The sequence below is a fragment of the Dermacentor albipictus genome, chromosome 4, assembly GCF_038994185.2.
Source record: "Dermacentor albipictus isolate Rhodes 1998 colony chromosome 4, USDA_Dalb.pri_finalv2, whole genome shotgun sequence".
Lineage (NCBI taxonomy): Eukaryota > Metazoa > Arthropoda > Arachnida > Ixodida > Ixodidae > Dermacentor > Dermacentor albipictus.
Window position 1 is genome coordinate 102,626,934 of NC_091824.1, and position 23,038 is coordinate 102,649,971.

At 46.1% G+C, this 23,038-nt stretch overlaps 1 long non-coding RNA gene and 1 pseudogene across 1 annotated transcript in view; one reads left to right on the top strand and one right to left on the bottom strand.

The window, feature by feature from the left end:
- LOC135904600 (uncharacterized) overlaps positions 1–23,038 on the top strand; it is a 498,596-nt gene that overhangs the window by 457,855 nt on the left and 17,703 nt on the right. The gene's annotated exons all lie outside the window — the stretch shown is intronic.
- LOC135904594 (protein GVQW3-like) lies at positions 5,919–6,650 on the bottom strand (annotated as a pseudogene).

The following is a 23,038-nucleotide window of genomic DNA, read 5'->3' on the forward strand; positions in this document are numbered from 1 at the left end:
TGACTTTTTTTTTCCTCTTCTCAAGAACGTAAAACGAGTGCGGAGGGCTTCGGAATAACCGCGGTGCGCGTACGCGTTCTGTGCATAACTGTTGCTTTTATTCTTTTTTTTCGTTTTCCTTCGGTTGACTCGACCACTGCTGCGACGGATTTTGTGTTTTGCACTTTTAAGCCGTATCTCCTCGCTGAACTCCTCCTCCGCAAAAAAAAAAAGATCGCCTTTTTTTTTCTTGTCTGGCATTCGTTACGCGAGGGGCGACAGGCGGACAAAATATAAGTTGCTTTAGGAATGTAAATTGCACTGTCATTGCCCGCAAAAGCCGAGGGGGCCACCATGGCCCGCGCGTAGCGCGGTCGTTACATCCCAAGTCATTAGGATGGCCCGAAAATTCATCATCGGCGCGAGAGCCAGCCCACCCCGCCCCTCGGCTGTCATTCGTCGGCGTGAAGGCATGGTCAGCGTTTCCCTAGCGTCCGCGTAGGACACTGAGGGACCAAATGACGCAACTAACGGCTTTCTAGCGAATATTTTGTCGCCTATAGTATGCATTCTTGCCGTTAGAGCCTGCAATAGCATAACCGGCTTCCGAAAAACGTTCGGGACCAGCACATCTATTTCTGTGCGATAAAGGCGCAGACACCCGTGGTGCTTGCTTAGTGGATTTGGTGTGGCGCTCGTAAGCACAAGGTAGCGGGATCTAATCCCGACCACGGCGGCCGCATTTCAACGGGGAAGAAATGCAAAAAAAACATCCGTGTACCTAGTTTTAGGTGCACTTTAAAGGACCCCAGGTTGTGAATATTAATCCGTAGTCCCCCACTAAGGCGTACCTCATAATAAGATCGTTGTTTTGGCACGGTTAGCCCATAATCTAATTTTTTTAAAGGCACTAACTTGCAGTAGTTTTACATACTTGAACGTACATCTTTATATTAGGTTGTTTATAGTGAATGATGATCTTGTGGAAAAGATGTCACATTTATTTTCTTAAAATAGGAACACATGATTCTGTCTGGAGAGGCAAAGCCGAAGGGCGGGTCTAAAAATGAATCTGCAGAAAACTAAAGTAATGTTTAACAGTCTCGGAAGAGAACAGCAGTTTACGATAGGTAGCGAGGCGCTGGAAGTGGTAAGGAAATACATATACTTAGGGCAGGTAGTGACGGCGGATCCGGATCATGAGGTGGAAATAATTAGAATAAGAATGGGCTGGGGTGCGTTTGGCCGGCATTCTCAGATCATGAACAGCAGGTTGCCATTATCCCTCAAGAGAAAAGTGTGTAACAGCTTTGTCTTACCAGTACTCACGCACGGGGCAGAAACCTGGAGGCTTACGAAAAGGGTCCTACTTAAATTGAGGACGACGCCACGAGGTATGGAAAGAAGAATGATAGGTGTAACGTTAAGGGATAAGAAAAGAGCAGATTGGGTGAGGGAACAAACGCGAGTTAATGACATCTTAGTTGAAATCAAGAAACAGAAATGGACATGGGCAGGACACGTAATGAGGAGGGAAGATAACCGATGGTCATTAAGGGTTACGGACTGGATTCCAAGGGAAGGGAAGCGTAACAGGGGGCGGCAGAAAGTTAGGTGGGCGGATGAGATTAAGAAGTTTGCAGGGACGGCATGGCCACATTTAGTACATGACATGAGTTGGTGAAGTATGGGAGAGGCCTTTGCCCTGCAGTGAGCGTAACCAGGCTGATGACGATGAATTCTGGCGAAGATGTTCCTCTGCGCTTCAGATTGAGCGGCATAAGTAAAAGACAACGTTTCTGGCCGAAATATCGGCACCCTATTTACACGATATGACTCATAACCATCAGGTTAAGCAAAAAATAAAGGTAAAATATTATCTAGTAGTGATACGCTAAATACCTTATTTACTCGTGTAGATTCGGAGGTTTCTTTCCGAGATTTTCGGGTGACAATCGCGGGCGCGGCCAATACACAGAGAAAAAGACACATTTCTTTTTTGCAAACATTTTCTTTGGTACTTGCCTTATTGAACTGCAGTACTCACTTGTACTGGTTCTGGCTATTCTTGACTATTCCCGTAGCGCGTCAACTACCGGCTGGAATAAATGGTGACACCCCACAGACCACCTTCTGCTGCGTCTCGAAGGCAGCCTCAAGATCCTGGAGGCAGTGCGATTGCTACATGGAGGCGCCGAAAACTCGTTGTTTTGCCACCAATTTAAAGAAGAAGCAAGAAAAAGCTTCGGAATTATCGCATCAGACAACGGATAACACTGCAAACCTTTTCAAAAATCAAGGGTGCGGCTTATACACGGGTAATTTTTAAATATATCTTTAGGGGATTTTATTTTTCAAAACGTTCTCGCTGCCCTCTTACACGAACAGATGCGGCAATTACACATGTATATGCGGTACGTTCACGAGGCCACCTTTTTGATCATGCGTAATATACTTGCTCACACGAGGCACAGAGCGGTGTTGCAGTGTTCTGAGAGAATTCAAAGGGAGAAAAGCGTTTTCAATAAGCTGGTAGCTCCCGTCCAAATCAATTACTGTTGCCCGTGTACTTCAAGCCAACGTGGCGAAAAATTAGAAAGGTTGAGCGCGTGCTTCGTTATAAAAGGAGAGAGGTGTCTCACGGTTGTGGCAATTTTTACATCAGTGCTTTTTCTTTTATTCATTTGTTCAATGCAGACGCGTGCACATGTGTGGAAACAATTTCGTGAGGCCTTTTACTAATTGCTGCCGTTAGAGTTTGCATGTTATCAAAGAAAAATGTGACAATAAAGATAAAGAAAGAACACCGGGTCGGTTACTACAATTACTGTGATATTCAGAACAAGTCTTGCGTTCAAATTAAATATCCACTTGCGCCGTGCACTAATTGCACTCAGCGAACATAATCTCCTTTTAAATTCGACGTGACTGAGTTCCAAAGCCATAACTTAGCAGACAGACAAAAAAGAACATTTATTCTTTAATTGTTCCTCGCAGGCTGAGCCTACAGTTTTGCAACAAATGAAAAAGAAGCTTATGAAATCTGGCAGATTTAAAAGTTATCGCTGACTTTATAACGATGGGGAACGTGTAATGACCAGTTTTGTGAGTTGTTTGTATATGTATGATGGTTACGCTACAATGTTGTCACGATACTATGTTTCATAATGCGGCAAAGTATATTGAGAAATCACGTGAACAAATCACCCAAAATTGGCGTAACAAATTTTGAAGTGCACTATTTCTGAGGATTCGTCGCATGCGCCTAACAATATAAGGCGATTTGTGCAACTCTCAAGCATGGGCTGAGAGAAACGTCTCTTAGTAGTTATCTGGCTTAAGGCCGTGCAACTTTCTTTACCTTATTAGCACAAGTGGTGTCGAAAAGTGGTATCGCGATGTCAGAATAGATTCTTTAAAACATTGATAATTTCTAGTTTGTCAGAATACTTGCGGCTACTTATTGTAGAACAGCGCGACTTTTCTCTACGCTATAGCAAAGGCTGTACGTATACGAAAAAAAAATTTCTAATCCAAACTTCTTGCCAAGGGCAGGTGCCAGCTGATCCTGTTGACTAATACAGTATTAGCGAAAGCGACCGACCAATCGCAATCGGAGACAGCGTTTACGAAACAAAAGCTTCGTCAACTCATCCCCACTTCTATTAGATTCGAAAGTGTCTTTACAGAACCGTAATGGCATCATTGCGGAAACAATTTCCAGGGCCCTAATTTTACTGACAAGCAGAATTCCTGTTGGCTCATTCGCGCAGACTTTAAAATGATGGAAAGCTATGATAGGAACACATAACACCCCGTGCTACAGTTGCAGATCACAAGCAATGTGTCCTGCTTTAACACAAATCCATAGGGCCTGTATTCACGCAAACGTTGCGACGCTAAAGCTGTCCGCAAGAGCAAATACAAACCAATCATAATGTTGGAAATAATACTAAGGAAGGTGGCTGACCAATGACGAACACCTACCAACAAATAGCTTCGTCGATTTGCTCCTTTTTTTCTTACTTTTATAGTATATCCCGCACCTACGTACTCTTCTGAATTCAATATTCACTGTTGCGGGCGCAAATTAACAATATTCCTTTGGAAAAGATAGACTAGAGCAGCATACAAATTACACTGATGTTCACAAATGAGGTATACTACTTCGCCGTATAACTTTTAGGAAGCTTTAACCATAGGCAACTCAAGCACCATATGCCGTGCATCTCAAACAAAAGGCAGTTACGACAAAAGTTTACGAAACATTGGGTTCATGGAAAATGTCAGTTTGTGCTATTTTAAGCAATGGTGCTTCTTAATTTTTTAAGGTAAATGTACAGGCATAGGAAAGACTCCAGTGTATTTCATTTTCTAAGAGCGATAATATGGGCGAGACCATTGAGGCGTCCAACATGAAATTACAACTTTTACTTGGTTTTATCCCATCAGGAGAAACGGTACTGAACTGCCTGAAAGAAGGAGTTTCTTTCGCGAACGCCTATTCATTCCTAAAGGGAATGGCCAAAAGTGCTCATTTTATCACGCGTGACAAAGAAGAAACGATAAAATATCTTCTGTGTGACTTCCCAACAAACGAACATGAGAGGATTGCATTTCGGACAGCTCTAGGACACTTAACCGACAGATCTTTCACAGAAGACAAGATTTTGGGGCCATGGCTTCGTGTGTCTACGATGTATAAGGCCACGAAAACGCTTCTGCGGTCGTTGAAGAGCACCAGCCTCTATGACCGCTCGTGATTGAGGAAGAAGGCTTTCCGATACCTGTGTACAGTGCAAAGTATCGCCTTTTCCTTTCGTTCTCAAATTTTAGTCCCCTTTCCCCCTTCCCAAGGGTAAAGTAGTCTACAGGGCTCAGCCTGGTCAACCACCCTGCTATTCCCTTATGATATCTCTCTCCCGCTAGCAAAAAGTATATGCTCACACATCTAAACATTTAATTTGAGGATATGCGCCAAAGCTTCGAAAAAAAATTTCTCTTTAGCAAATTTCATGCTCCTTAAACATTGGTGGCCGACTGCACACTATGTTCAATTGCACGCCAGTGCTTTGGAGTGCCCAGATTGATCGGTGTAATAAACAAACGCGCAACGTAGTAAAGCAACAGCGCCGAAGTTCAGCGCTGTGTCCTGTTGTTTCTCTCTGTCCCTGTCCGCGTGCGCTTTTAACCCTTTAAGATGCTTTACCAACTCGCCCACCAAGCCATCCTCGTAGTAAAACAGTTTGTCATTTATGCACCGGTCTACCTCAAATTATCCCAGGCCTTTTCGTAAAGGTATCTTTTTGTTGAAGTATGGAAGCATTTTATCAAGTTTCTCTCAAGAATATTCTCGAGTGCAGTTGGAACTGGCGATACGTGCATGTGATACTCGATGACAGGTGACACAATGCTATCCAGAATGCGCTTCCCAGTACTGTGGGCTGGATAATATAAGGAATCTGTTCCACTTACTTTCATTTTTACACTCAGCATACATATCGCAAAGACGTGGAAGGAATCGTTACACTATACCGGCCTACGAGTTCTGTTAGAAAAGTATCCGACCTTTGGCCAAAGGGAAAAAACTGGCATAAATGGAGCGTTGGAAACCTAATCACCCTCAAAGTAGTCTCCTTGGGATATCACACACTTCTCCCAGCGGTGCAGCTATTGTTGGAAGCATTCCGAGAAGGCCTCTTTCGGAATGGAGCTTAGCTCAGCTGTCATTGCAGCCATAATGTCTTATCTTGTCTCAAATCGCGCTCCTTTCAATGGCCTCTTGATTTTGGGAAACAGTCAGAAGTCGCAGGGAACCATATCAGGAGAGCAAGGAACCAATTGAACTATACAGTTGTCTGGCTTTTCGTCAAAAAAGTTTGAATAAAGTGCCAGGAATGTGCAGGAGCATTGTCGTGATGGATGCGCCAATTTCCTGTTTACCACAACTCCAGTCTCTTGCGCCGCACAGCATCACGTAGGCGTTGGAAAACATCCTTGTAGTACTCTTTGGTGATTGTTTGACCTTGTAGTGCGTACTCGTGGGGTACCACACCGCGGGAGACAAAGAAAGCAGTCAGCATCACTTTGACGTTGCTGCGCACTTGGCGGGCATTTTTTGGTCTTGGTGACGTGGAATGCTTCCACTGTGACGACTGGGATTTGGTTTCCGAGTAGCACCCGTGCACCCAAGACTCGTCACCAGTGATTATGGTGTTCATGAAGCCGGGGTCACTGTTTGTGGAATCCAGCATGTCCTGTGAGACTTAAACACGATGTTGCTTTTGCTTCACCATGAGCAGCTTCGGCACCAATTTCGTCGCAACTCTCTTCATGGCCAAATCTTCGGTCATAATAGAATGTGCAGAAAAAGTGCTCATGCCCACCTCTTCCGCAATTTCTCGGATAGTCACACGATGGTCGCTCATCACTGCAGCGTTCATTTCGGCAATGACCTGGTCATTTCGGGTTGTTGATGGCCGACCAGAGCGCGGCTCGCTATCCACCGATGTACGGCCATCTTTAAACCAATTGTACCACTCCTTAGTCTGTGTGCTGCTCATAGCATCATCATCGAAAGCCGACTGAATCTTTCGAATGGTTTCCGCTTGGCTGTCGCCCAGTTTCTGGCAAAATTTGACGCAGTAGCGCTCCTCCAGTCACTCCGCCATTTTCTTTGAAATAAAAAAACCGACGAGAGCACTGCGCGCAACCTCACTCAAACGCTGCGTCCCAGCAATTCACGCTATTAACAGGCGGGAAAAATTCGCGCATGCACAGAAGGTTCAAGGTCAGCTGATGCAAGCGCGCTTGTTTCATATCCATCAGGTGTTCGCAAAAAAAAAAAAATGGGTCGAATACTTTTCTAACAAACCTCGTATGTTCAAAGACGGCATCTCATTTTTGTTTGTTCCCTTACCAGGACCCTGGCCTTACTTGTGACGAGCACATAAGGTTGAATGAATGAATAACTTTATTTGACAGGCTTGAAACTCTGCAGAACTTGCGTGGGTGGGAGGCGACAGACACATCTACTCGCGGTAGAGCTCCATCACCTCCACGGCCCAGCGCAGGACGTCGTCCTGCATTCCAGGCTCGGAGCTGCCTACGGCAGCCCCCCACAGCTCCATGTTCTTAAGGCGAGGGGGGAAGGAGTTGGTCGGGGCATTATAGAGGTATGTGGTTATATTTAGCATAAGGGGCTGCGCAACGATTACAGCGGGGATCGAGAAATCGATCGGAGTATAGTTTATTCAGGAGTGACGGAGTAGTAATGGTGTGCGTGTGCAGTTGTCGCCATAGGATTTCCAACTCTCTCGAGTGGGGGCGAATGAGAGGGGGTAAAGTGCATCGAGATTACTTGTAGTGTTGGCAGATGTCGTATTACGTAATGAACCTATCACGTGAGGCGCTGTCCTCAGCCTGCCCTTGTACTGTCTGTTGTATATTGTTGTATTGCATTGTCTGAAACCTCCGGCACAGCTATCGGCGGCATCGTTGCCTAGCAGGCCCTCGTGCGCAGGAGCCTGAACGAGTGTTACGTCTGATTGAACTGCGGATTTGCGTGCGATGATTCAAGCCAGTCTGCCGATAAACCCAGCTCCATAGTTGTAGACGGCTGATTTGGAATCGCTGATAAACGTGGTGGCTGAGGGAATAGTGAGAGCCAGTGCTAGGGCTGCCTCTTCTGCCTGTTCTGAGACGGGGGTGCATATAGAGGCCACATCCACGAGATGGCCTTTTGGAGTTACTGCTATGAGAGCGAATTTATGGGGCTGTGAAAGGTAGTCTGCGGCGTCTACGTGTAGTGCGCTGGGTAGTTTATCGTAGCGGCGGTGAAGCGTTCGCACCCGAGCCACTCTCCGCATGCGGTTGTAATGTGGGTGAATCTTGCTAGGTTGTTAGCTCCTTTGGGAAGGGTTTGTCAAACATGAGAGAGAGAGAGAGAGAGGGGGAGGAGGGGAAATGGGGAGGTTAACAAAGGACGTGCCCGATTGGTTGCCCTCTACTTGGGGAGGGGAAAAGGGAAGAATAGATAAGGAGAGAAAAGAATAATAGCCAGTCATTCCCAGTCGATCGCAGAGCAATCTTCCTGTCACAAGCGTTCATGCAATTCAGTGTCCTTCAAGAAGCGCAGAAAGGTTTTTGTTGCTTTTTGCGTGCAATAGTACATAGGCCGTAGTCCAAGGAACTTTTCTTCTGAGAGCACTCTGTTATCTAGCAGGTTTAGGTTCGCTTGTAAAGCATGTCGTTGAGTTTCAAAGGATGGGCACTGACACAGAAAGTGCTGTAGAGTCCTATCACACCACGCAATTTGCACGCCGCACGGTTGGCCATTCCTAACAGGAATGAATAGGAATTTGTAAATGCGATGCGAAACCACATGCGACACAGAAAAGTTGTTTCGCGACGGGAGAATCCAGGTAGCAGGCGCAGCCGCAAGTTAGGGTCGACAGATTGCAAATGTGAGTTGGTCAAACCCGGTGAATTCCATCGTAGAAGCGTGATGTGGCGAGCAAATTATTTAAGTTGTCGCGCAGCATCAGTTCTTGAAAGTGGTATAGGAACCCGCTGATGTTTTCGGTTAGCCGAACGCGCACCTTCATCTGCGCTGTCATTGCCGACCATTCCGCACTGCCTTGGCAAACATTGAAATACAATGTTGTGGCCTTTGTCGAGCTCGTGGTGATGAGCGTGCCTTATTTCGTACACTAGCGGCTCGTGTAACCTATGGCGTAGGGCAAACTGCATTTTGTAGTGCTGCTTTGTAATCGCGGAAATGGCTCAGTGATTTGGTGGCTGCTGGAACACATATTTTAGTATACCTTGAAGAGCCACAAGTTCTGCTGCTGTCGACATAGTATTGTGGGAATATTTGAACTGCAAAGAGATGGCGTACGATGGAACTTCTACTCCTCCAGTAGAGCTGCTGAAATTGGTGGAACCATCCATGTATATGTGTACGTGGTCAGAATAAGACTCGTTGAGGAGAAGCAGAAACAACTGCTTTAGGGCTAGCAGTGACAAGTTTGCCTTCTTAGCAGTCCTAGAAATTGAGCGGCACACGTGAATTTTCCGGAGACACCACAATACCAATGTTGGGCGTTTCACGGGCTTGAAGCCAGATGGTATCGAGTCATGGTGTCTCGTCACAATACCACAGAATGTAGCCTGTGGCCTTCGCACTGGAAAATTTGCTGAATGATGGGATGGTAGCTGAGAAAGGTGTCGAATGTGCGCTCTTAGCCTCTCACTGACGATATGAGTGATGATTGGGTGCTCCTGTGCAATGACAATCGTTTCAGCTGTCGAAGAACATCTCGGGAGACCAAGACATATCCGAAGTGCTTGGGCTTGTATGCTCTGTAGTGCAAGGAGATTAGTCTTGCATGTGTTGGACAAAACAGGAAGACTTCATCGCAAAATCCTAGGGTAAGTGTAGTGTATAGCTGCAACGTAGCGCATGAACAGTCCCCACAGTTTTCCAGCTCTGAATTTGAACATATTCGCAGTACAAATGAGCTTTTTTTTCATGTATGAGACTTGCGGACTTCAGGTGACGTCATGATACATAATAGCACCTAACTTGTAATCTTTCTTGTACGCAATTGACTCGCCCTCGATACATACAGCGTAGGCATCAGTTTTTGTGTAAATGCCGTTAGTGCACATTTTTCTGTAGAAATCATCAGACCTTGCCGGCGAAGGTATGCCGCTGTCAGAGTTGCCACTTTGTGTGTTCTAGCACGCACTTATGGCCTAGTCACGCCAGACGGCCAGATACAAATATCGTCAGCATAAAGCGAGACATTAGCAGTCTGCGGTAGCTTTTCGGCAAGCCCCTCTAGAACGAGATTGAAAAGGGTGAGGCTCAACACTCCACCTTGTAGGACATCATGACTTGAGCTATATCTACTTTTCGGGCCATCCTCTTTACGGCCAAATACAAATCTCCATGAGAGATACCTCTTAATCCACCTAAAGACGTGGCCTCCATGTTCTGCAGCCTCAAGAGCTTGGAGAATTGCTTCATGTGTAACATTGTGGTAGGGACCTTTTACTTCTAAGACTGGCACCACAGAGAGGCGCTTCATAGCTTTTTGTTGCTGCACGGAGATCGCGAGATCAATGACGCTGTCAAGTGAAGACCGTCTACGTTGAAAACCAGTCATAGCTTTAGGGTAAATGTTATATAATTCGAGGTACCATTCCGTACGTGTCAGAAGCATCGTCTCCATGACTTTACCGGTGCAACTCGCAAGTGCACACGGCCGGTACGATGTTAGATCCAGTGGAGACTTCCCAGGCTTCCTTAGAGGCACCAGTTGGTTACACTTGCAACCGTCGCGGACTATGCTGTCTCGCCAACATTGATTGAATATATCCAGAAGACAACTTTGTGCCATTGAACCTAGATGTATTAACGTTGCGTACGTCACCCCGTCAGGACCAGATGATGACGGTCGCCTGCACGCAGCCAAGGCCGCTTGCAGTCCTACCATAGAGCAAGGCACTTCCGTGCATTGATTTCTCGCGATGGGAACGTTATGTAGCGAGAAGTCAGCCAGCAGAACGAAATTGCGAGTAATTTTTGCACAAAATTCTCCCGTCACCTCAAGCGCTGGACGACTTCGATGTAGAGCCTGCGCTGTGAACGGATGGCGTTGTTGTGGAGGTGAGCGAAGACCTTGAAGAGTTCTCCACACGGGGGATAACGGCTTGCGAGGGTTCAGCGATTTGCAGAAGCTCTTGCATAGTTGGTCCTGAGGTTTGTTTTGTTCATCTGGCGCTGAGCTTTCTCCTGAATTAGTCGGACTTAGTACGCCTATATCGTCTCTTGGCCCACCGGTGGATCACCCTAAGCCTCTCCAATTCTTGATGGAAATATGTGCGCCTTGTAGCTGATTTAAATGTTCGCGTAGAAGCCTACAGAGCTTGCATGATCATGTATTCAAGGGGCTCGGGATGTTCATGTCTGCACTTGTCCTCGATCGAAATTCGGTACGCTTGCCCGTTGATCTGGCTTAAAAGCACAAAGTAGAGAGAACTGTGAAGACCTCTGATAGTCATGTACGTGCGCATATGGTCACTGCAATGAGTTTCAATGTCTGTGAACCATTGAAATTTGGAACTTATTCTATGCGACACTAATGTCAACTCTAAGCAGCTGCTGTAAGTCACTCCTCGGAGATAAGTCGGGCTGCCATCGTTCAAAGCGGTTAGTCCATGCTCAGCAGCGAGATAAACAAGACTCGTGCCTCGTTTAATTGTCCTCAGGCTTCCCCAGAGTGGTTGATGGGCGTTAAAGCCACCAATTATTACCCAAGGGCCTGGAGTTCTTGTGAATATGTCGCTTAGTCTCCATCGATCAAGTCGACGTGATGGGGATATGTAGGTGCCTATCGGTGTGAATGAAACTTTCTTCTTTTTAAAACGGAGACACACGTTTTGATTATCGTTGTGAGGCTGCATTGTTTGGTGAACATACGTGAGTTCCTTGCGGATATACACAAAAACTTGACTACATTCTGTCCATGATGAAGAAACGATTGGTTCGTAGCCCGAGAGTCGAATTGCCTTTGAAAAATGACGTTCACAAATAATAATAATGGGGAACTTGTTCTAAAAAACGAAGTGCCGAAATTCTGCCATTCATGACAGCAGACCTCTGGTGTTTCATTGAAGTATGGAAGCGCACTTGACTTCTTGCCAGAATGGTCGCAATGACTGTAAATGGGAAGCCATCTTGTTACTGTGGACCCGAAAGTACTGGTTCAAGAGAATCCAGGACTTGCAGTGCACATTTAGCGGATAAAATTTGCACATTATTGACAAGTGATCAGATAACACTCACCAGCGACCTCAGCAAAGCAATGACCTGGACATCGCTCACAGCTTGATTATCTTTGTCCAAGTACCGCTTGGCGTAGTCGATGCTGTCGCTCGGCAGAGAAGTGTGCCGGCGGTAGTGCAGGCCAAGCAGCGTGAGATTCCTTTTTCTGAGTCTCGATATCCTTCTGACAAAGAAGCTGTAGGGTCCTCGATCATGGTTGCGGTGGTGGCGTCGTAAATGAACGCTCCGGAGACGAAACAACACTTTTTTCTTGGAAACGCGCCATCGATGGGAACGGCGTCTTTTAATAGTCGTTATCGCTTCCTTCCGTGACGAGCCGTCCTTCACCATTTGTCTCAAGATTGTCTTCTCCTTTTTGATTAGTGGGCAGTTGTCTGTTGAGACATCGTGATTTCCATTGCAGTCCCTGCTTTTCAGGGTACTCGTCTTGCAAGACTCTGCTCTGTGGGGTTCGGCGCCGCGCGGGCAAGCTGGCTTGTTGTTAAACACGCCACTCACATAGCCCATTCTCAGACACTTGTGACATAGAAGGGGCCTTGGAATATAGGCATGACGAAAAATACCAACCTTCGCCTTTGAAGGAAGACATTCGCCCTTGAAGATCACCTTGACACAACGGGAATCGCCTATTCGGCAAACTTGCAGTATGTCCGTAGTGTCAGTAGGTGGTTTGACCAGGACAAGAAGGTCACCATTCGATATAGAGACGTCGACATCACATATGGCACCCGTTGTTGTATCTCTCTCCTGTGGGATGTAAGCAGGGACCCTGATGTCGCCAAGCTCCGTAACAGTTCGCAATGTACGTAAAGCGGCTGGGTGCTCGATGTGGATGGCCAGGACGTTTTTACGTGGGCTAAGTAGAAAGTATTTTATCTCATTCGGCACGAGAGTTTAAAGTCGTGCCGAGATGACTTGCCGATTCACGCTTCCCAGGTTGTTCGAAGAATCGACGGGAACAATGAGCATAGTGTGCTGCAGGGGACCACAGGAAGCTTTCACTGTTGACGTACTTCCTGGCGAAGACTTGCTGAGGATCCTCCTCTTCGCCTTGCGCTTCGCCACATGGACGAAGTCGTTGCTGTCATCGCTAGTCACGGTATACAGTTCAGTGCTGTCACTAGTCGTGTCATCATCTCGGCTGTTCCGCTTCCTTGAGGCCGACGTTGAAGGCAGTACCATGTCAGGTCTACGTACAACGGGGTCATGATCCATTGCCAAGCGCATGAGAGCAATGATCCCCGGATTACATAAAAACCACAAAAGCTCCGGAGACATAAAGAGCAGCTTCAGTTTGGTTTGGTGCTTTCGGATACGACGCAACCCCCTATGGGGGATTGGCCATCAATCGGGCGGCAGTAGGTGCGAAGGGAAGAATATTTACATATAAGTTTCTCATTTATGAATGATAATAAATGAATAGTAAACGTTATTATGAATTTTCAGGCTGCATCCTTTTAAAATTTGAGGTTAATATTTTTGTGTTCATATGGAGGAAAGTAAAAGAATAACATTAACGTGGCAGTCTCTTTGTTTTACTTACAAAATTCAACATGACATCTAATGGGTTCCTGTTGCAGTGTCCTAGTAACGACGCCCCAAGAGACAGTATCACAGGGAGCGTAATACCCAATACAAGTTCGCCAAGGGGGCCATTTAGAAGCCGTTTTCTGTGCACATCGAACCCTTCGACACTTTATAATGTTCCATAGCTTCAGGTCCGTTGCAAAGAAAACAATGAGGGAAGCGTGCCAAACCAGACTTGTGGGAATAAAAATGGTATTGAGCAACGCATTCTCTTGAACGAAACTTCAAATTTTCTTGCTGAACACAACCTATTGTGCCAAGGAAATCTAATGTGCTGGAAATCGGTGTTTTTCAATACACTTCGTTTATTATGTTGTTCTTGAACACAACATATTCTAAATCTTGCAGCAGTGATGTATGCCGGTGGTTTCAGGATCCTCAATACCGGGCCTCTAAGAGATACCGCCGTTAGTGCATCTACTGACTCACTTAAAGTGAGTCCCATGTGTCCTGGTACCTGTGCCAAGTGGATGAGGCGTAAATGTTGGGGGATAGATGAATAAAATTCTCGGAGAATGGTAGATGAATTTGGCACAGTTAGAGCAGAACAAACGAATAAGGAGTTGGTTGTGATTAGGGCTGAATGAATAGATAAGGGAAGTTTTCGTAGAGCTAGAATGATAGCCAATAACTCTGCCTGAAATATTGGTGTAAATATGGGCAGTAGAAGGGAGAAATACCAACTTAATGTTGGCGAAAAAAATGCCTACTTCTGCCTTCTCTTCACTGACAGAAGCATCTGTGCCTATTACTGTATTTATAGGGAGGTTCTCAAAGTGGTCCTCTAACAAACCTTTCAGGTATCTAATAGGCAGCAGCTTGAAGTTATTAGGAAATATATTATCGAATTCAAAGCCTATTGTCGCAGTGGAACTAACAGATTTGACATTTTTTGGTGTTCAAGCAATTCGTAGAAACCTAAATAGGGCTTTTTAATTACTAGGATGTGATAGATAACTGTAATGTTTTGCGTTATAATTTTCTTTCGCTTTGTCAACTGTCTGCCTGAACGTAGCTGCAACAAGTTCATACTCATTGCAAGAACCTGGACACTGGTTATACAGCAAGATTTTGCACGCTGCTTTTTTTCTTCTATATCCGCGTTCCCAGTGAGGTTTCCACCAGGGGGTATAAGTACCACCTTTAGTTGACTGCATAATGAATCTGGATTTTGTATAACTGTCACTTATCACGTGGCACAAATTAAGTGCCTTTACTTCGTCACTTAGTCCTCCCTATTTACTTAAATTTGATGGCAATGAATCTTGAAATTTGCTATAATTAATTAGATGCGCAGATCCTTATTGACCAAATTAATTTGGCACGCCATTTCAAAAATTGTTGGAAGGTGGTCGCTGTTTGTGGTCGAGGCGATAGCAGACAAGAACAAGATGACACAACCCAAACTGGACAAAGTCAGGTGTAGTACCCAACGTAATTTCCCGGATAAATAAGTCGGGGCTCTCGAATTTACACACTTAAGGTCATTTGACGAAGTCCAATCTATATGTTGTTTGCCACAAGAATCGGACCGATAGCCCCATGATACATGGTGAGAACTGAAATCACCAGCTATGATTATATTTTTTCTGCATGCTGCAACGGGGGCACCAAAAGAACCTGTATTTATAACTCTTGCAGGAATAGAAACATCGACTATCGAAAATGGGCCCCAATCGACATCATAACGCCCAATTCTAGCTCCTCACTATAAGCAGAGAATGACTGGTGACTAATCTTAGCTCTATGTCAAATTTTCGATTAGATGAAAAATTCTAAACCTCCTCTACGAGAGGGCCGATCCAGATGAAAGCTACGATAATTCTTTAAATGAAATCTCTTTTCTGTAGATAACCATGTCTCTTGCAAAATAATCAAATCAGGAGAAGGTTCTTCACAAAGTTATAACAAATCAGTGGTTGCAGCGAAAATGGAAGGGCAATTCCACTGCAGCGGTGTTAAGGTCCCTATGTTGACGAGATACCGGCAGTATGAACTACCATCTGTAAACTACCTCTTAGGAAATCGACATTTGATAGGTTGTCATTCTGACTCTTTTTAGCCTTTAGTTTATGAAGAATAGTAGTTCTAGGGGAGTACGGAGAAGTACGACGTTTACACTCTCGAGCATCCAAATCGATGTTCTCGATGTTTTCTGAACCGGACTTGCAATTGTTACCGCCCTGGCGTTCGACACAGGATGCGGAAGGTTCTGTGTCGTCAGCACTGTGGTGGGAGGTCTCTGCCAATAGGCCTTTGTATATATTCTCATGGGAAGCTGTAATCTCAGAAACAACACTTGGTCGCGCAGCAATCTGCAAAAGTTGTGACATCTGAGCAGTGAAAGCTTGCCCAATGGTCTCAGAAAGGTTTGAACAAAGACTGTTATTGGTTTTTGCCAAAGCTTTCTCCACAGCAGCTGCTACAACATCACCAAGAGACGCAACCATATACACTAAGCGACACGCAGCAGCTTCAGCATATCCACATGATTTCTCTAGTACAAAAGCCCGAGCCTCACGACGCGAACATCGCTTTCGTTCTATAACTTGTAGAATTTGAAACTCTTGGTCTCTCGCAGGGAATTTCGAACAGTCCTCAGGGTGGGTCCCTTCGAACAAGCAGCATTGCTAGCTCTGAGAGGGACAGGTCTTTGCATCCTGCAAACGTGGCACCAAAGCTCTGATCTGCATCCCTTAATGCTATCACAGAACGCATTGCAGTGGGCGGGGGGCAAATGCTTCAACCCTTTGTATTAACGACCATGCCTTGATCTCTCAGGGCCTGGTTGTGCCTGCAAAAGAGACAATGACCGACCCTGTGGGGGCTCTTTGATTACCAGAAGCTCGTGAAATTTGGTAGACGGATATGGCGCCTGCCGTGGGAAACATTTGCCGCACTTCGGAAGCACACAGACACGCTTCGAATCCCCGAACTAGCCCCTTAACGGAAGCTAGATGAGCAGGAATTAGAGGGCTCACCGAGTGATTCGCAAACATTCCACACTTTAGAAGGTCGGATACACAGGTCTGTCGCACATCGGTTATGCTCTGCAAGTGCGGAGTAGCTTTCCGCAGCTCTTCTTGAATGGTCTTTGCGTTCTTTACGCCAATGAATCCCCCATTTGTCGGCCCTAGGGCAACTGGAATGATGTGAATGCCACTGCGCAAGAAAACCTCTATAGAAATATCCCTAGTGGGAAGGGAAGCCGCCCAGAGAAGCTACCGCTGGCCGGGAGAAGAAAGAGACATTAGGAACTCACTATGAGATCAACCAGATTATCAGAGGAGAATAGCAAACAAAACTAAAAACAAATAAATCGCCCGACACTTGACCAATCCCCCGCATAACGAAGCCTGGAGAGAGCGTCTGTAGAACACAAAACCAAACCGTCGATCGCCTACGATGAAGGCGGAAGGTCATCATATGAGGCGGTCAAGCAGCGTTCGGCCAGGGGAGGTGGTAGAAAGGCATGACTGCTGGCCTCTCGTCGATCTTGTCCTGCTTCTTTTTCTTCTTCCCACAGTGTTACACAGAAGAAACACTTCGTCATCTTGACCAAACATGAAGACATGAAAACCAGAGGGATGTGATTCACTTGTGCAAATCAGGACAAAAATTTGACGGAATCTACCCACGATGGCTGTCCACGGTAAATCGTTTCTTATTGAATCAGTATAGCGATATGACGCATCGCCACAGTCGAAACGAGTAATGTAAGAGGCGGGCACTGCAGCGGGATTCCTCTTTCACGCTTTCCTGACAACACTTGGCGGCATCTAGCGCCGCCACCACGCAGCCTGCGCCTGCCCTACGAAATGCACGGTGCGCCGGCGAATGCGAACGCTGAGAAGTGCGTCATGTGGCAACAGGGCTCCTGTCTCACGCTTCTTTCTGAACAAGCTGTACCATGCAGTGGCACTCCCTGCGGAGTCTGAGAATCGTTCTCTCGCTTGCTGCACCCTCAGTGGCACACACAAAGTGACGCAAGTTGGCGACAGGTTCATTGCAGAGCGGCACATATGCAGTGCATTCATGGCGCAGGTTCTTCGCTTAAGCGTTGACATGAAGGACGTTCGTTGAATGCCGGCACATACGTAGTGGAATTGTGGCGCAGCCTGCTGAAGCGTCGGGTTTGTGTCCTTGAGGAACCCTCGTGACGTCGGTGCAGTTCCGTTCAGCACCGGAGAAATTTAAGGGATCTTTGTCATCCTTGTGGAGTGGCACATTCCCAGTGGTTAGCCTAGTTAGCCAATTTGGCTCCGAAGATGCTCAGTGAAGAGCGGCACACGGCTACTGGCACATACAGAGTCACCCAAACTGGCGTCAAAGTGGTTCATTGAAGACCAGCACAGACCATGTGGCGCATGCCAAGCGTTCCCAATCGTTGTCAAAGAGCTCGTTCGAACAGCGGCACCTTCAGTTCCGCATCTACAGTAACCCACGTCAGCGTTAAAGATGTTCGCTGAAGAGCGGCACATACGTAGGCATTGCCACATAATCGGTGACCCTCCAAGTTTGTTTGATGGTTGGCTTCGAACCATACCCAGGTAGGCGCAAAAACGGTCAGTCAGTCAGTCAGTCAATCAGTCAGATAGATAGATAGATAGATAGATAGATAGATAGATAGATAGATAGATAGATAGATAGATAGATAGATAGATAGATAGATAGATAGATAGATAGATAGATAGATAGATAGATAGATGGATGGATGGATGGATGGATGGATGGATGGATGGATGGATGGATGGATGGATGGATGGATAGATAGATAGATAGATAGATAGATAGATAGATAGATAGATAGATAGATAGATAGATAGATAGATAGATAGATAGATAGATAGATAGATAGATAGATAGATAGATAGATAGATAGATAGATAGATAGATAGATAGATAGATAGATAGATAGATGGATAGATAGATAGATAGATAGATAGATAGATAGATAGATAGATAGATAGATAGATAGATAGATAGATAGATAGATAGATAGATAGATAGATAGATAGATAGATAGATAGATAGATAGATAGATAGATAGATAGATAGATAGATAGATAGATAGATAGATAGATAGATAGATAGATAGATAGATAGATAGATAGATAGATTCAAAAGCTGTCGCAAAATGACGCCAGTGGACGAACATTCTGCCCTGCCGTCTCCTTCGTCGGAAGGGCCGAACTTGCCGGGATTAGGAAGCGGATCATCAGCGGAATAATTTGGGGACCAGCGCCGGATGACAAGCGTGTGTGATAGAGGGAAGGAGGGTGCGTGAGCTTCGCAAGTCTTTGTAATAGCGCCGGGGAGCGTCATTGGCTTTCGCGGCTAATAAAATACGTCCTTACTCCAGGAGTAAGAGGGAGGGGTACTGCGTTATAGAGACTGAGCGCAGTCAAAAGAAAGGCAAAATGCGCAAAGAGTGAAAAAAAGAAGCCGAAATGAAAAAGAAAAATACCAGAGATACGGTTATCTTAGCTAACGCAATTATCTCGCTTCCTGCTGTCGGGAAACGAAGTCAGCGGGACGTCTGACCGCATTAGTTCTCGCGTGAAAGATTGGCTCGTCCCACCCCTCCGGGGAAGGAGGCTGCGATGCTATACTGTTCGCACCTCGAAATAATGAGCGTCGCCAGCGTCACTGCGAAGTAGCATGACTCGGCGGCGCGGGATCCAATAATGCGGGCTCACCATAACTGCATCTCAAGGTTGCACGTTGACTTCCAGTGGCGCGATGTCACTGATGATGCGCCGGCACAACCCACAACGGCGCCAAATTCTGGGACAATGACTTCGGCTCTCTTTGGAATAATTTGGCCCTGCCGGCGTTCTACCCACGTGACTCGTCCACTAATGGAATGCAAGGGTACCTGCTTCAGAATTTTTTCGTTCATTGTAAGCAATACACGGCGCGGTGAATACGTACTTTTGCTAATAGTGCGGCATCCGGCTTTTGTGCGGGTGCGTCACATGGCAAACTACGATGGAAAAACTGATTACAGTGTCATTTAGTGAGCGTCAGTTTGAACGTATGGTGAGCAGGTTCTGGAATTCCAGTATTCCGAGGAAGAAAAAATAAACGCAGTATGGATGCCGGAATGTATAAACATTGTATTATGCTGCAGAAGTAGCCGCGGTAGCTTAAGCCGTTCAGTTATGGCGCCCTGAACTTCAGACTTCGAACGGGCTTTGTAGCCGTAAATAATAATAAAAAAAGTATATGGAGTAAGCATGCAACGTTATTGTCAAAGGAAGCGAATAGCTGTCTGAATTTACTGAATTATCTGTGAAAGTCGTTGGCGAAACGTTTCTTCTCGTTCCTCAGTAGTCGGGGTGGCATCCCGTTTATGTAGAGCCTCGCGCCGCTTTTCCAACTTGTGTGCCACGTCCGCCACAGTCATCGCAGCAGCATGCTGAGCCATTGCGTCACCACCCAAGGTTCAGCAACCTTTGGCGTGACGTCAGTGCCTCTTCCATCAACCAGTGACGTCCAGAGACACGGACAGCTTTCGCTGTTCCCCGGTGACTCGCTTTCTGTCCGCTGTCGTGGCCTCCCTGTGGCCGTATACTATGTCCTCATCCTATAAACAGAGGAAGTCCGGCCGCCGTCCACGAAAACGGGGAGACAAGCCTAGCAAAACTATTCGGAGTAAGAAAGTGCAGTTCTTCGCATGCGGAACGAGGAGTGAGGTCATCTGCAGCTGCAGTGGTGAAATAACTCATAATCGGCGGTAGCATGTTTCTCCCTTATGGGCACTGGTGGCACCCGGTTCCTTACAGCACTTCTTCCTAGAACTTCGGAACAACGCAAATGGTGTGTATTTTCTGACTAATTCTATAGAGAAAGTAGAAAGCCTTAACATGACATTAAGGAAAGTGGAAGTTTTGCCGAAGGCAAAGCATTGAATGCGGTAGCAAGGTTTTCGCGTTGCGCTCCAACTTCTCACGGGGTTTTCCATCCAAGAAAGCTTAAAATGAAGTCGGTTTTATAACATCCTTTGTTCTAACCATATGCGGCAGCAACATCGCGCTACGCAGCCCGCCAGACAGCTGCTGCTGCGCCGCAAGAACTGCAACTATGAGAGAAACCAGGCGTATTACAACGCTAGCACGACTAGGAACACCGGCCGTCGCACTACAGACGTCGCACCTCAATGGTGCCAGAGAGGAGACTAACGCAAAACCGCCGGCGTTCATCAGTGCAGAATGTAAGGATTGGATAGATTCAGCTTGAGGCTTGCTGTTCATTTAGCTCTGACCAACGAACAACAAACTGTGTGGTGTGGACGCACAAGCTTCATGCCAGCGGCGGAAGCCAAAGGCTACCCATGGCTCCGGCAGAAAGCTGATTCAGAAAGAGCGGGATAACGCCTCCACTTGTCTCAGTCGTGTTTGCAGCGAAACGCACTGCGCGTCTCTGGCAGCCTTCGAGTCTTTCCCTCGCTTTTCGCGCAAGGGCCGTCGATAGAAGGACAGCACGACGGCGCCGTCAGTGACAGCGCGAATGTGCCTCGAGTGCCCGAGTGATTGCTATCGCAATAGCGAAACTCGCCGCTAACATATCCTTCCGTGTGAGATCGCAGTGGGGCAAAGCACCCGTTTATCGGTAAGGTGTTTCGTTCAGGAGGAGACATTGTGTATTGTTTATAGTATCATCCAGTTCAACTTTATAGAACAATCTTGCAAACCGGCCTGCTCGGCTGAAAGGGCGCCATTAGATTTTATAATCCCATAAATGTCTTCTTTATTGTTTCAAATAATATACTAGGCTGCCCCATTGATATAGACAATGAAAATGTATTGTCAACACGTCTTTAAGAACATAGCTTGCATATCTAGAGGTTGCGCGCTCATCATGATAGTTTATCTGCATATAAAGTTATCACCAATACTCTAGCAAATATTTAGTATCAAACATGGAATGCTACGTTCGTACAGATATACATTTATGCTTGCTGTATATTTGCACCGTACTGAGACATCGCCCATGGTAGAGTCTGTTTGATGACCCACGGTGATGTTTAATGAAAATTGTACTTGTGTAAGCTTAAAGTTCTTTCAGCCACAACCTTCACAATATGATAGGCAGTAAGATAGGCATTCTCAATCACCGATGCTGATGCCGACCATACTAACGTAGAAAATTTCATAACAAGAGACACAATTGTAAATAAAAGTTATGCAAAAAAAAGAAAAACTATGAGGGCACGTAAGCAATTCTTATGATGTGCAAATGCGAGAGCATTACTTGTCGCCTAGTGTGTCACTGACCTATGTCACTGAATTTACTATTGCGGCGAAATGTTGCCGAGTTTAGTGCTATTACGTTATGTTGTTCCCGAGAGAGTGAGAGAGATAAACGGGGGCAAGGGGGGGGGGGGGGGGCAAGGTTGATAAGCCGAGAAGATTCCACGTTCACGCAAGACGACAAACCGGCCATATCGCAATCTATCAGCAAAGTTTTATTTTGCGAAGTTCTAATCAAAGTTATTTCTCGATGATACATTTTCGAGTGGCACCATGATGTTGACACTACATTTCTTCATCCGGTTCGTAGATGAACTCTATTTCATAGTCTGGGTGTACGGGTCGTAGTCGTCCGACGGGTATCTCGTGCTCCTTGCGTCGTATTCGTCGCCGTCAGGGATGGGCTCCGGCGACGGCGTCGGCGGGTCCCCGACAACGCGAAAAGCAGAGCGAGCGCCTGCAGCTCGCCGTGCTCAGTTCAGAGCACGGTGTAAGAATAATTCTTACACCGTGGTTCAGAGTTACTGCGCTGCCGCTCGCTCTGCCATCTAGTGAATCATCCGCCAGTCATGTGCAGAGGTTCGAAAATGTTCAGCACTGTCGCCTGCTGCCAACTTGGTGCAATGCAACGGTGGCACAGTGGTTAGCGCGCTCGCCTACGGAGCGGTGGGGCCGAGGATGAAATGCTTACATCGGCGACTTTTCTTTTTATTGTGCTAGCAATTATATGGACACTTTTTTTTTTTTTTATTGAAATGAAATGTTAGGAGAGGTTGGCGCCTTTATGGTGGCACCGGCTACTCCTTGTCACTTGGCAAACGAAGCAAATTTACGTAAAAAGGGTGAATAGTGACACAAAATATAACACTCAGTAGAACACTGTGTGAGTAAAAACTATATGGTCCAACAGTACATGAGTCGCAAAGTTCTGTGCATTAGTTCAGTCCACGTACACATATATAAAGACAGATGTTTGGAACAGCCAAAACACACTGCACATGTAATACACTGCAAGTACAAAACAGAATCATACATATCGCGTAAAAGTTCAGTCCACGTACACATATATAAAGACAGATGTTTGGAACAGCCAAAACACACAGCACATGTAATACACTGCAAGTACAAAACAGAATCATACATATCGCGTAAAAGTTGCGATCATCACATAAACCAATTATGGACACTCTAGGCACATTGTCGCTTTCGCCGTCGCCGTGATGTTTCGTACAAAGTAAGATGGCGATAACACCATCGCCACGCTTCGTATACTTTCTGTGCAAATGAAAGCACGCGAGGGAAGCCGACGATCGCGGCTTCCCTCGCGGAGAATGCGGAGAACGAACGCGCCATCGTTCGTCGG